Source organism: Coloeus monedula (assembly GCF_965178545.1).
Source record: "Coloeus monedula genome assembly, chromosome: 3".
NCBI lineage: Eukaryota > Metazoa > Chordata > Aves > Passeriformes > Corvidae > Coloeus > Coloeus monedula.
The window spans coordinates 114,871,824-114,883,760 of NC_138783.1; the positions used below are offsets into that span (position 1 = coordinate 114,871,824).

Below are 11,937 nucleotides of genomic sequence, written 5' to 3' on the forward strand. Positions count from 1 at the left end.
CATCAAGTTGAAATGAACAGACAGGAATTTTTTTTGCACACTTTGCAAATTTTTGCATTGTTAATAATCTCTAAATCACACCCAGTATCCCACGCTTGAACTTCTTATCCCATTATTTGATCTTTCTCTCATCTTATTCCATTCATTCTCTACATTCACCTTTGTCTCTGCTGACACCTCTAACAGAAGGCTCCATTTGGATAATAACTCACTCACTGTTCAACCTTCATATTTTACTCTCTGGCTCAGTGTCTGTCTGCCAAGACTAGACAAGACACATCCCAAAAATAAAACTACAAAATGCAAATAGGAATAACTCGCCACTGTTGTGAAAATTAAGCATGAAATCAAGAAAGGTGAGAGATACTTTTTCCCCCATTTAAATCTCCTTCATCATCATTTAAAAACAATCCATGGTAAAATCAAAGCATGATGCTAGAAATGGGCCATTGTTAGGATCCTGTGTTCTGTGAAGACAGGTTCTGCTACAGGATTATTTGGCAATTTTAAAAAGCTTTCCAAAAATTACCACTTAAAATTACTTTAATTATATTTAATAGCACCCACTTGGTACATTGAAGCTACTTTTAAAAGTAGTAAGGATTGCAAAAGCAGAGTAGCAAAGATCGTGAAAACGTACTTAGAAAACACAACTGCTGAAAAGCATTAAAAAACCATCTCAGGGGAAGTTCCAGACACTAAGGTTGCACAGAGGCCACCAGAAATTATATGATGGCTAAAACACAGCTGAAATCTTGAATCAGATTGCTTCTCACACAGACAAAGTTCACAATAAGAACTGGAGAGAAGTAACTCCAACATTTTTGAAAGCAAGATGAAATTGGTCTTTGGATTTGAGAACCAATTTATGCACGTGTTGTTTTTCAAAAAGTGGTGGTTTTCAGACAAGTTCACAGAAAAACAAAATGTGAAGGGCTACTCAATCTAGATGCCATCTCTGGTTCATGAAACCTGGTTCTAAACAGAGCAGGGAAGATATCTGAGAAGTTTTAAGGCAGTTTAAATTTCAGCCATTAGTTAGAGATTGAACACTGAGCAAGAAGGAGTTTCAGTCCGAAGTGATACACCTGGTCTTGAAGGCTCAAGGAGCAGATGGCACATTAAAAGTTCTTACCACTTTTCCTTAAACTGTCAAAGATCTGTGTCTTCAGAAAATGGGCTTCTCTCATTTTTGCAGCTTCTTAATTCTGTTCTGAGGACAGTGTAGTAACCCTCTTATTCCCTTCTTGGCATGCCATGCACTTTGGTACTCATTCTCCCTTCAATTTACTGGGCTATTTTTCAAATAAAAGACTTCTCACTATTCATGGCATCTTCAGAACGGAGGTCACTGCCAGATTAATTGGGATAGATAAATAGATAAATTATCCATTCCTTGTCTCTGGTCAGACATAAGGAGGACTATTGCAAATCAGAAAATCCTGCTCTGCCATTCTGAAAACAACTGCAGCCAAGAACCGATGGTGCCACTGCTGCCAGAGCTCGTCAGTCAAAAATATTCAATGTATCAAGAAGTAGCCCTTGCCTCCAAAGTCTTCAGCTGAAACTCTGGAAATAACAAGTTTCTAGACAGTTTATGAGATAACGAGGGCAGGAACAAAGAGGTGCTGAAGAAATGCAGGCCCAGCTGAAAGATGCTGCAGAGGGAAGGATGTAGCTGAGAAGCAACTAGAGGATATTGCAGTGCTATTGCCCTCTTCCAAGAGACACTGGACAACATTTAATACTGCTGTCTACCCTAAAACTTATCAGCAAGAGAGATCTGAGCTTGCAGATCATGTCTTCTTGCACATCTCAGTGGGGGCAAGAAGAGGGAGTAGATACACCTGTTCAAGGGTGGAGACAACACCAAGGCACTCTGGGGTCTTAACCTGGACTTGCTCTTGTCAATTTTTGTTTTCCTCTTGCAGACAAGCTTTAAAGTAATGCCATCATAATAAAAATACCTAACCATGAAACCAAAATGAAGGGCAACTTTGTCTCTCAGAAAGTGAATCACCACTGAGGTTTTTACTACAAAGTAAAATAGGAACTTGTTCATTCAAGTGTCCAAGAACCCTCGTTTGAGTCATCCTGTCATTCTGCACTTCAGCTCGCAGGAAGCAAAGACCTGTGTGTACATTCACGTGTATAAATACGAGCAGACACTAAGATCAATGTATTTTTCTAGGTTCAAATAATGACAGTAATAATTGATTCCAACAATGAAGCAGTAAACAGAGCACCCATGCCAGGACTCATTCCACCGTTGCTTCGGTGGTTATCCAGCTCCAACGACCTGCCCACGCAGAGTCATTCAGCGGAATTAAGACAAATCAATGTGAAGCTGATGCAGACAAGTTTATGATAGCTGTGCTCAGTGAGGATGTTCTCCTCATTCAGCACCAAGGTGGCTTCCATTTCCTCTATCTCATGTACTTATAAAGTAGAGTCATTATTTAGAATATTATACTTTGAAGAAAGACAATGTTCCTGCTCAGGAACATAACACCAGCCTCAGGGAGTTCCATCACAGAGATACAGCCACTCAGTTACTCTACAACAGCTATGCTGTCAATTGCCCTGGGAGTCAAGCCCTAAAAAGCCACAAAACCAATTTTTGGCTGCAGTAAAAGGAGATTTATTTTGTGTCACTTTGTTCCCTTTATTGTTTGGTGGTGCAATAGAATTATTTATATGTTAATCTTGATGAATATGAGATTACATTAAAAAGAGGAATGAAAATTATACTTTAGGAAACTGAAAATTAAAAATCAATTAAAATCCACAACTAAAGTTGAATTTCTTCAGAAATACAGGCTACACTCCAAGCTACCATCATGTAGGATTGCATGTAGGATTTTGAACATACATACTATGCAGCAATGACTTTATTCAGCAAGATGTCTCCAACAGTGGACCTACAGCTTTGTTGTCCCATTAATCTTTCACAGCATCCTCTGTATGTATCCCTCCATTTCAGATCTTAACAAGCCATACGAAGTATTCATATCACAGACCACCTTCCAAGCACCACCACACATTGTCACACAGCATGACCAACAACAAACCACCTCATTAAAAGATCTGTGTTCCTTTAGCAACTCACGCTTTGTTTAAACTCTGCTTTTGGTACATTTAATTCTGTAAATTCTCCTATTTGCAAGTACCAAATACCAACAAATATTATAAAAAATGTGCCAGTTTATAAGCTAAAATTGCATATGCAGTTAACTGATAAAATGAATATTAAGGATGCACAGATCATAGGAATTCCTCCAGGCACAACAACAGAAGTAAAATTGAGGGGATCTGGGTCTTGTGAAGAACTCCAGCTTCTAATTCTGCACACATCCTTGGTGTGTGCACCAGTGTATTTCTTGGGAAAGGTGCATAATCATGGGTCACACTCCCAATTCACGTCATCACCAATTTACCACAATCATCCTTAACAAGGATAAGAAAGATGAGGAATTCTACCTAACCCAGTCATAAAATGTCACCTCAGTATGCCAGGTATCCTGCCCAAGGTAGCTCTTGGAATTCTGGAAGGAAATCCTCAGGTTGCTCTCCTACTTCCTGCAAAATAGAATCCTCATTCTTCTGACTCTAGAAAGGTCCTCAAATTCAAGGAACTTCCTGCAGCATCTCATTTCTCCTACCCAATTCACACAGCAATGTGACCCTGCTTTATTAGCCCCATAAAGTAACAGTGAGGAATTTAGGGGACTAAACAGCAATTTTGGCAAGAGAAAAACAAAAATTGGGGGAAAGAAAACCTCCCTCTTTAATTATTCTAAGACTCCTGAGGGGTTAGGGTATGAGGGAGCAAAAATATTTCCCATCACTCCCTCCTCCACTGCCAATATTCACATAATAAATGCAGATTCCTTTTTTCTGTATTTTCAATACTACAAACTGGAGGACTTTTTATGGGTCCAGCATGAGAATCCTCACACACACATCATGAATCCTCACACATATTTTTTTGTTAAAGGACAGAGAATGATTTTTTCTGCTGTCAGTTTTTATGTGCTGTCGTAACGTGTTGGACCCAAAACCCAGGAAGATGGTGTCACATCTGCCTTGCTGCTCTCGTGGCAAGAGGGTGGCACTGGAAAGACTACAAACACCCCTTACAGACCAGCACTTCCACAGCTGGAACTGATTCTGTACAACTTTCCTACTTACTGATATTTAATTACTTTTTCAAACACAATTTCATTTAAAAAAATTTAAAAATCAATAAACACAAAAAAAGGTGAGAACTCCACCACCCTCCCCATTTCCCTGGCATTCCCCACATGGATAATCAGGGTTGCTTATGTCCTAGACACAACTCCATCCCTTTGCCACTGAAGCCTTTGGAATATCCACACAAGCACATCCCGAATCTCTTACTTTTGGAGACACTCATAGAACCATATCCTTCCAGGCAAATTAAACCAAAGCAACAGGAAATCCTATTTTCATCATGATTTGCATCAGCACCCAATAAACTATGACTGAAATGAATCTTGTTTTGTGTTTATGCTTTGTGGTTTCATAAAGAAGACACAGAATAACCACCAGTCTCTCTGCCTTTATTGCTATTGAATACTTTACAATGTGAGCAGTTTGTGTAAGCATATGTTATGTTTTCCAACATTTTTATTATAAAACCATAAAAGTTTCCAATAATTCTATGAAGGGCTGAATTCCTGATGCTATTGAAGTACAGTTGAAGGGTGAGGAGGAGTTTTATTAAAATAATAACTAATTTAAAATGGACTTTGGATGTCGAATGGGTAAGAAAATGCCCTCTACACATTTTTGGCATTTAAACAATTCATCAAGATCAAGATGTTCCCTTATCAATTACTTCATTTTTATGTCTTTTACAATTTCTGGAATAACAAGCCCATTAATGAATCAAGAGTTAACTTTGACTAGCCAAAAAACCTGGAAGTGACACAAAATCCTGGTCCTGCAACTCTGTGTCAAATCCAGTTCCAATCCATCACTACCTTTCCCAGAATCCTCCCTGGTTTGACTGTAACATTGGGTCAAACCTGAATTAACTTTGTTTTCCTACTAAGTGTAGGCCTTAAAATGAACCCCCATTTTGTTTTACAAAATGATGATTAAATAAAAACTCTTCCTTTCCTGCTTGACTCTTGCTTCCCACCTCTCCCAAACACAAGTCTCTATCCCTCCAGGAGTTATGACTGCTGCCTAAGTGTTCTGGGGTGAAGAAAGACTATTTAGGATTAAACTTACCCATCACCTACTGCTGTGAGCTGCATCATGCTGAACTACTTGGTCCAGGTGATGACTGCACAGTCAGGTGACAGGCAAGGACCAACAGACAGGAAGATACTCATGTCACATGGAATACTGAGATAATTTAGTTAATAAATATTTGCCCAGAAACATATATAAGCCATGTTTTCCAAGAGCTCATGGTCTGTTGAAGTTTCTCAAGGAACAGCCATATGCTCCATGTGAATGCTTATGCTCCTTTCCCCTCTGCAACACTAAAATCCACAACTCAACTGCTGATATGCTCTTAAATAAGAAGAATACCCCCCTTCTTTTAAATTAAGACATTTACCTTCTCTTAGAGTAATTTTCAAGATGTTGAGTCATTTTAAAGTTGGCAGGCTAACCCTGCTCAAACATATTCATCATGGCAAATTTCAGCAGGACTAACAACTAAACTATATAAACCCCTCAAAATAATAATAAAGATAACCAGGTAATCTTCTTTTTGATATTGCTGCTAATATGGCCTAGAATGCAGAAAACTGGGCTAGAACACCTAAATTAAGCGATCACAAACTAACCCAGAAGTTCTTTAGTTACAAAAACATACAACACAGCACACACATTTTCATTCCCCCGTTCTCTAGGCACGTTAAACATGTACAAAGCTGCAATTTCTGTTCTTTAATTGCCTCTGTTTCCTTGGAATATAAAAGGCTTGGACTTTATTTTTCAGTAAATATGATAATATCCTTTACCCTTTGCTTTGTTTGCTATGTAAGTCGTAAAAAGCCAAGCAGGATGTGAAGTATAGCCACACTTCCTAGCTTCTTCTGCCCTCAAGAAAAAGCACAGGCAATTCCAAAAGCTCACCAATAAGACATATTGGAATTTGGAGGTTTAAAAGAAATGGATCCCTCTTTCAGTACACCAGAAGTAAGCTGCCATATTCTACTTTTTTGCCTGAATTTCCCAGCAGCTGCAGAAGAGAGAGCTGCAGCTCTCTGGGCACAGCAGGGTAAGGGACAGTCGGTGATTATTACACTCAACTCCCATTTTCAAAAATCACCTTTTGACTCTCTGTGTACTTAAATGGCCCTCAGGTTTAATAGCAAATACCTCTTTTGTACACCTAGGTACTAAAAAATGAGAACACCATGGCCTGGAGCAGCTGCCACATCAAACCCCAAACAATGTGTTCCTGTGAAGGATAAGAACCAACCATGCGAGAACAAGACCTAAGTTTTAATTCCCTTTCTAACACCAACTTTTACCTCTCACTGCCATACATGACATGGTATCCCCTTGCTGCTGGCAGGGGAACCAAGTTACTGCCCCTCACCAACTTCATAAAAATGTGTCACAGCTCCATAACAACAAAATTGGCATTTCCAGATCCGTGGTGCCATTATTTCACTTTCTACCCCACCCCCAGTTCCACCTCATGAGTCCCGTGTTCCACAGGTCTGGTATGAAACTGCCTCAGTGAACAAAGTGAAGAACCCGCTACAGGTGTGAATATTTTAGTGTTCAGTTCCCTTGGGGAGATCTAGAATGGGCTGGGTACAAGATTTTGGCAACATCTGGCACCAAGTAAGCAAATGAAAGAACTCCATCAGCAGCTTTTTCTCCTTGCTCTTGGCATCCTCTTGCTTAGAAGAGCAGTAAGTTGTTTTACATTTTGTACAGCACTGAGCTGTGGCAAAATAAATCCCTCTGAGACTTCTCATTTTTAAACCTATAGACTCTTTGAACAAGTGAGACTGAAGTAACCAGCTGCTGCTGCTGCAAGAGAGAGAGAGAGAAGTAACATTTGCAACATTTTTAATTTCACACAAAAAATTGCATTTGGTCTTACTTACACCAAAATAAAAATACTAATCTGCTTTACTGTAAGCTTTCACATACGTGTCAGTTTTGCAGAGGCAACATTTGGCTACCAGACCACGACATAATATTCTGAAATACAATTTGGAATGCTTCATTCAGGACATTAACATGGCCATTAAAACAGGCAGTTCCACTGCCACAGTGGTGGTTCTGTGATCGTTCACCCTTGGCCACTAATACAGGGCTTAATTTCACCAAAGAGTTACTCTTTTCCAGGAAATTGAACTGCTCCTGAACACTTCTAAACTTGCTGTGGTAGCAATCAGAATTATCAGGGCTTTATTAGAGCACTGCATTTACAACACAGAAAAATACAGTTGGAAAGCAAAATTCTGAAGAAGAAATTACAGCTTGTAGAAGACTATCCATTTTATAAGACTAAAGCATTTAAAATAAATTTAAATTTATATTTCATTCATTCTAAACTCCTTTCAGTCCTATCATGGAAGGCTGCAAGGACTTAGCTTTAAAATGTTATTTTTATTTAACCGAGATAGTCCAAATTGTATTAAGAGTACAAATCAAGGCTGTAAGTTACTTAATCCCAGCTTGACTTTTTACATGCCAAAGTGAAATTTCCAAATACAAAATAAAATCCCCACCAACCCTAAAAACAACAACAATGGACTCAAAATGTGAAGAATTCTTGGGTTTTCTATCAGCACATGGGAAATGGTAACAAGAAAAACTTCAGCCCAGCAATACACACAAGCACAGATTAAAAAAAAAAAAAAAATGCATGGCTCAAACCCACTGAGGAGACCAATGAGAAATGATCTGAGTCTCCAAAATCCCAGTGCAGCACAACAGTTCCTACACTTCCCATCTTCACCCTGTGACTGAAGCACACTGAGCTCTGCCTTTCACCACTGAACTGGAGATTATGTAAAGAAAACACAGTGAAACCTACACTGAAGTTTTCCTGGGGATACTTTAATTATGAGATAACAGGAAAATATGTCAAGCAGTGACAGTCAAGAGTAAAAATATACTGTACAGTTTACAAAATAAACTGAAGATAGAACATACATGAAAAAAATAATTAGAATTATTTTGAATAGACTATGTGGATTGTTTGGGGGATTTTTTCCTCCAGAAATGTTTGAAAACTTGAATGCAATGATTCTATATGTGGCTACACACAGACTCGGAAAAGGATAAATCTGCGATTTTAGGTGACAGAAAACGCACTCAAAACCACTTGCTGTTCTTGATAGTGTAGCAATGACACTGTCTGGAAATACATGTAAGGATGGCTTTCTGATACAATCACAACAATTTGTTTCCCCGTTCAGTGTAATCCATAAAATTCACACATGCAGCTAACAGGGACTGACCAGGACGCCATCCAGCTGCAGAAGCCATCTCACTTCAACCACACATACAAATATAGCTAAAGGGATATAACCCCAGAGCACAGGCGGGCCATAAACAGATGACATCCCATAGAGGACAGGGAACAACCTGTGAGTGTATTCACAGTAGGGAGAACAGCAAGATCTGTGGCTATCCTAAGCCATAGCTGCTACAATTCTCCTCATCAAACAATCTACAGTGAAACTTTGTGCAAGAGCACACTTGAGAATGAAATTAGAAACTAACTATATGTGCACGTTTTTTATAAAAGCAAAGAAAGGATTTTTTTTTAGTTTAAAAAAAAATTAAATGAGATATTTAGCATACTTTGAAAGTGACCTACACCTTCTTGCTATCCTCCACAGGATCTTAGCCCAAGTGTTTTCCACCATCCAGAACATAATGCCCATGTTCCCTGTTCCTGGGATCTGTTTAATGGAATGCACACAACCTATTCTGAAGAGGGGTAAGGACAAAAATGAATCTTGCCTGGGCAGCTCTCAAGTGCATGTCTTAAAAACACAAAAAGCCAACAAACCAGCAATTCATTCACTTTGAAGGGTTTCATACCAGTGTCTCATACTAGGAAGAAAATATTTACTGTGAGACTGGTGAGGCCGTGGCACAGGTTGCCCAGAGAAGCTGTGACTGCCCCTGGATCCCTGGAAGTGTCCAAGGCCAGGCTGGATGGGGCTTGGATCAACCTGGGATAGTGGAAGGTGTCCCTGACTATGGCATGGGGTTGGAACAAGATGACTTGAAGGTCCCTTCCAACCCAAACCACTCTGTGATTCTTCCTCCCTAAACCACACCAGTCATTTACTCAGACAAAACTGCAAAAACAGACCAAAAACTTCAGCAGCAGCACATCAACAAAATAAATGAATATTGTGACCTGTCTCTAAAATTACACTACATATGACCATTTAAGACTACGGAAAATATTTAATAAATTATTTTTAAAAATATCAATAAGCTATATAGAGAATTATCACGAATGTGTTAACTACTTATAATGTTATATTGTTAATTGACAGACTTCAGCGTGGTAGGAATGAAGGAAAGCCATGGACTGCTCCATGAGACCTGGGACATGTGGCTCATTGAGGCAATACTTGGGGATAAAACCAGCGCTTGATTTATTATTGTTTACACACATCCCCAGCAGGGCCTCTGGGCAGTGTCAAGTCTCAGCTCCTAATTGCGGCCGCGTAAACACCCGGGAACCCTCGGCCTGGCTGTCGGGAAGGTGTCTGCTCACAACCGAGCCGGGAGACCACGGGGTCTCACCGAAAAGAAGATACAAACGAGGGAGAAACCCAAGGCGGCTCTGCGCACACTGCCCCGACCGGGCTCCGCTTTCTATGAACGCCGAGGCGGGCGTGGGGGAGCATCCCCTACACCGGGGCAGCGGCCGGGGGGCATCTCCGCATCCCCTTCCTGCTGTCCCCCCGGGGCAGGGCAGGTGTGGAGGGGGACAGGAATCACGGCAGGGCGAGAGGGAGAGCGGGGTGCAGCTGCCGCGGAGGTCCGAGCCCCCGGTCCGGTGCAGGGGCCCGCGGAGGCGGCGAGGGGCGGCGGCGGCGGAGCTCCCGGAGCGCCCCCCGTTTCCCCCCCGCCTCCGAGGAGCGGCCAGCACAGCGCTGCCCCTTTAAGCATCGCGTCGCCTCCTCTCCCTTCCTCCCTCCCCCCCCCATCCCATAGCCCCCATCTCCTTCCTCCTCCTCCTCCTCTTCCTCCTCCTCCTCCGCGCGGACCCGCGCGCGCTCCCGCGTCCCCTCCCCGCGCGCGCCCCCGCCGGGACACAACGGGCGCACGGCGGCCGTTCCAGAACCTTCCTCGCTTCGCTCCCCCCCCCCCCCACCCCTCCCCGCTTTTCCCCTCCTTCCCCTCCCCGCGCCCGCCACCGCCCCTTAAACCCCCCGGTCCGTGCGAGCGGCGGCGGAGCGCGGGTGCCCCTTTCTCCCCTGGCCGCCGCCGCCCCGCTCGCCCCTTCCCCAGCCGCTCTCCCGCTTCCCCGGTGCGGCCGTGCCCGGGCGGCGGGCGCGCCGTGATGGACGGCGGGGCTGGAGCGGGGTTTGAGTGACAGCGCTTACCTCGGGTGCCAATCTTCGTCACACTGACAAGCGGCTGCAGCAATCGGGACCCGCACCGCCGCCGCGCGCGTCACCGCGCGCCGCCGCGCCCGGCCAATCGCCGCCCGCGCCGCCCCCGACGCCACGGCGCGCCTCATCAATATTCATCGCCGGAGGGCGGGGCTTGGGCGCACCGCCCCTCCGCATTGGGGCCGCCCGTCTCGCCTTCATGAATATGGATGAAGGGGCGGGGAAGCCGGGAGGGCGAGGCCACGCCCCTCGCCGTGTGTGAGGCGGGGGGATGAAACCACTGCTGGGGGTGGGGGGAGGAGGGAGGTACCAAGTGGCTCCGGCATGAGGGGAGAGGCGGGGGCTGCTATGGCGGTTTCCTGCAGCGTTCCCTCGGCCAGCGCTCGCTGCTCGCCCTGGGGTCGCCTCAGGGCGCGGCTCCCCGGCCTTGGGGGAGTCCCTTGGCTCGTTGTTGGGGCTGCGAGTCCCCGCGTCTTGTAGGATGCCCCCGGGAGCCGCCTGGAGCGGGCGGGGGTCGCCCCGGGGAGCCCCGACTGCGGGAGCTGCGATGGAGGCTCCCCACAGGCTTTCCCAGGAACTTCTCCTGCGGCCTGCGAGGCGTGAAACTGCCCGGCCGATCCTTGTGACCCTTCCAGCCCCGAACCTGCACCCGCCTGTTCTCCCCAAACCCCCAAACTGCGGGATTTGAGTGAGGGCGGACCTTCGCTATCCCTCAGGGCCTTGCCTAGGGATCAGGTGCTGCTCAGGACCCTGCCCATGGATCAGGTCTTGCTCGGGTCCTGCCATGCTCTGAAATAAGGATGCTGACCACACATGGGAGTTTTTGTACTGAAACTCCACTTGGGAGGAAGCAGCGCTGTCACAGCTCTTTCCCCCATGAGTTACCACTGTTAAATATTCCCCCTTTTCCCAAACCATTCCTATATAAGGGGCAGGAAAGTGTCAGGAATGTGATTTCAGATGGGTGCCCTGTGACTTGGCCGTTTGGCTGTTGGGATATTTAAAAAGTGTCTCTGCTGAGCAAAAGGGCTGGAATGCCTTTGAGTCATGCATGTCACAGGTGATCGATCTGTTGTCTCCACCTTGTTCCTCCTTCTCTAAAAGACTTCTAAAAGATCACCCTGCAACCCTTCGCTGGCTTTGAGAGCAGAGGTTTGCAAGGGGAGGAAAAAGGTGACACATAAAAAGCAAATCTCATTTTAGGAAGCTCAGTTTAAACCCAAAGCAGATTTACTTTCAGGTCTTGTAGTCCCTCTGCAAAAGCTGCCACTGGGATTCTATTTGATTATCCTGTACCCAGTAAACTGGGAATACCCTACATTTTTTCATGGTCCATGCCACT

The 11,937-nt window shown here is 44.2% G+C and overlaps 1 protein-coding gene across 5 annotated transcripts in view; it reads right to left on the reverse strand.

Annotated features, from left to right (window-relative positions):
* Positions 1-10,662, reverse strand: part of PKNOX1 (PBX/knotted 1 homeobox 1) — a 39,035-nt gene extending 28,373 nt beyond the window's left edge. For 2 of the 5 annotated variants that reach the window (XM_082278713.1, XM_082278709.1), the window contains exon 1: positions 10,587-10,662. The gene's annotated coding sequence lies outside the window, so the exon portion shown is untranslated. Of the gene's footprint in view, positions 1-1,135; positions 7,263-10,586 lie in introns of those variants that run through there. The other 3 variants (XM_082278712.1, XM_082278710.1, XM_082278711.1) reach the window with 2 other exon arrangements.
* Positions 10,663-11,937: the final 1,275 nt, after the last annotated feature.